This window comes from Tupaia chinensis, unplaced genomic scaffold (genome assembly GCF_000334495.1).
Source record: "Tupaia chinensis unplaced genomic scaffold, TupChi_1.0 Scaffold000088_1, whole genome shotgun sequence".
NCBI classification, from domain to species: Eukaryota; Metazoa; Chordata; class Mammalia; order Scandentia; family Tupaiidae; genus Tupaia; species Tupaia belangeri.
Window position 1 is genome coordinate 40,852 of NW_006159550.1, and position 3,385 is coordinate 44,236.

A 3,385-nucleotide genomic window follows, 5' to 3' on the forward strand; every position below is an offset into this window, starting at 1 on the left:
AAACAACACCCTGGGGCCCCAGCCGATGGCGTAATGGTTATGTGGCTGGCCTCCTGCGGTCCACTGTGGTTCAAGTCCCGGCACCTATAGCTTAAAACTCATACCAGGTGTGTGTGTGTGTTGTGTTTCCAAGATCCTGAGAGGAGAATAGAAGAGAAGGGACTGCAGTGTTGGCCATCCCGCTAGGATGTTTTCTGTTTCTCTCTGTCTCTCTGACAAGCACACGTGCCCTATAGCAAAAATCTCTCTCAAAAACAAACAAACAAACAAACAAACAGAAACACTTGGCATATGTGTGTGCATACCCCAAATCCTGAGAGGATAAAAATAAAAATGAGAGCATTTATGGTATGGCTGTGCCTCACTGTGGGGGGCGGGGGGCTTTCTCTCTCTCTCTTTGTCTCTCTCTGGTTAGGTACTTGTACCCTCTGGCAACTAAAGAAAAACAGGAGGGAATGTTAATTCCGGCTCCTGGCCACCTGTTCTAAATCCTTCTACAGGTAGCGAGGAGCAGGAAGAGCTATCAATACAGCCTCCTTAATTGCTAGCAAAGACGCTCGTTCACAAGTGCCATCGCACCAGAACTCCAGTGTTGTCTCCCTGTCTTAGGTTTCCTCCTGGTCAACAGCAGATCCAGGAGAAGCACGTGGAAGCGGTCCTGGGACACTCAGCAGATCTGCATTACCCAAACCCCACGCCACCGTCCTTACTGAGAAACCCTTGCCAAACCCCATCCACACTATTTAGGTTCTCTTCACTTAAGTGTGGCTTTCCCATTGAGGCTGGAATCTTTACAACGACTCTCGTGAAGGAGAATGTCACAATACCGGGAAGACTTTCTACTACACGGCTGCATTTTAGCCCTAGCCTTAACCACTCGCCAAGATCATTGAGAGACTTTGTCCCTGTTCCTGTCAGTCAACCCTATCATCTCCCTATTTATCTTGATGACCAAGATGCTTAAAATCCTCCACGCAGGCACATACGTGAAACTTCCCTGCCGTGAGCAAAGTGTCTCACTAAATGCAAGTGCAGCTTTTACGAGTGTCTCTCCATTTCACAACCAAGCATCATTTTCATTCGAACACAATAGATTTCCTTTTAAAGTCACCTACCTCTTCATTTTCTTTCATCATCTTTCTCATTTTCCACACCCAGCACCTCCATAAAATGCCTTATTTAATATTTGGTGGGAAAGTAATCATGTTGAACCTTTATGAAAATCTCCAGCTCAGACCTCAGTCCCTAGGATTGCAGGGAGTGAAGGTGCTCAGATGATGGAGTGATGCAATTCCCTGGAGACTGCATTTCCTTTGTCTCAAGGCTCAGCAGCCTAATTAACATGCCGAAAACACCTTAACTCCAACTAGGCTGGAGACATTTGCAGAGGATGACTTTGAGCACCTGCGGGAGGGGTGGAAGGAGCTTGGGCCCAGCTTTTTACAAATCGTGGCATCATGTCTCAGTTTCCAGAACAGCTTTCTCTTTTATCACATATTTGGATCATCCTGTGAGAGCTTCACTTCTCCAGGAAACTGTGTGGTGCTCTCTTTTGTTTCTCTAGCCTTGTGACAGGTTGGGATAAAAGTCTGAAGGCCTCGTGTTTGAGAGGGTTAAAAACAATTTAGAAGGTGGGATCTCAAATCTCTCTCTCCCTGCCCAACAGGGAAAAAAAAAAAAGAGGAAAAGAAGCGCTAAGAAGGAAGGGAAAAGGAGACCATTACTGCTAGTACATCAGTCAGTCCCTGGGGCAATAATCCTCTTAAATCCATTCCTAAAGGTGGGGTAGCCCTCTTATCAAGGTTTCCAGTGAAATCTATACCAAGGTCTGGCAACTCGCTCATGGTGGAGAGTCTGCATTTAGTGCTGTTCATCTGGATTTCAGGATCATCCTATGGAAATGATCCTCTAGTACAATTATAGGGGTACTTAGTAACTTTATCCCTTTACTCATTAATATTAATTAGTGCTTGGAGGGGAGAGGACTGGGAACAGCTTCTCACATCCAAGCTAATTAACTTTGTCTAGCTCACATGAAAGTGAGAAAGCACTTTATTAAAACCATAAGGTAAGTGCTCAAGGGACTTTGATTTTCTGCTCAGGCTAAACTACAATAGCATTTGGCTCTTAGTGTGGAACTTGGAATCACCACAAGGTATAAAATGATGATTAGCAGGGGAGTAAAGGTGCCAAGGTTTCCAAGGCACCCACTCGATTACCGGGACCACAGATTCAATGTGGTTTTTGTTTCTGTTTTTGTTTTTTTTTTGAGAGGTTTTTGCTATAGGGAGTGTGCGCTCGCCAGACAGAGAGAGACAGAGAGATAGAAAGTGAGAAATCACCCCCCGGGGGGATGGCCACGCCGCAATCCCTTCTCCTCCATTCTCCTCTCAGGATCTTGGGCATGCACGCACATGCGCCCGGCGTGAGTTTAAGTCCCTGGATCTGGGACTCAAACCGCGATCGACTACATGGGAGTCCAGCGGCATAGCCATTACGCCAACTGCTGGTCCCCAGACTGAATGTTTTTATGCTCTTCGGGAAAATGAAAGGTCGACTCCAAGTTATACATTTAAGACATGATGATACACCAAGGACAAGGAAAGGAGACCATGGAAGTCCTTGTTGCGTTTCTTTCAGGGCTAAGGCTGATTATCTAACTGACATGATAAGTTGAAACACAAAATCTAATGCCTAAGCTGTATGGGATTTCCAGTGGAAGGAAAGTAGTTTTTTAAACTCAAGATTCCGTTCAACATATTTCTTATCCTCTGTAAATCAAACACTCTAAAAAGATGTCAAATATATAAGGTTTAGTAGTGTTAAAAAACAAATAAAACAATTTAATACAGTAGAGTTTTATTGAGCAATGTTAACACGATTTAAAATTGGCAGTGGTCCTAGAACTCCTGGACAATTATGGCTAGTCTCGTGGTCAACTCGGTATTGAAGTCGGTGGAACAGGAAAGTGGCGTTTGAAGCAGAAGGGAAAGTGTCCTACAAACATAAGCAAGAGATTGAGCAGAGAAGTCATTGGTTGCTTTTGATGTTTGTCTGCATTAACATGATTTAAAAGGCAGGATGTCTGTGAGTGACCGAAGCCTAGATGCTGTGATTGGCTGTTGTACAATTTCAGTTTATCTATAGGAATCCAAGGTGGGAGTGCAGTGGCCGTTTTAGGCCAAAATAGTTTAATTTAACCGTAGCAATTTGAAGCTAAGACAGCTTTGAAAGGCAGTGGTTAAGGGCTGTGCAGAGGAAGCTTGACTCCACATGGCTGACCACAGGTTCGAATTCCGTCCCTGCAACTTGAAAAAACTCCAGGCATGTGGTGTGTGTGCATGTGTGTGTGTGTGTGTGTGTGTGTGTGTGTGCGCATGCTCAG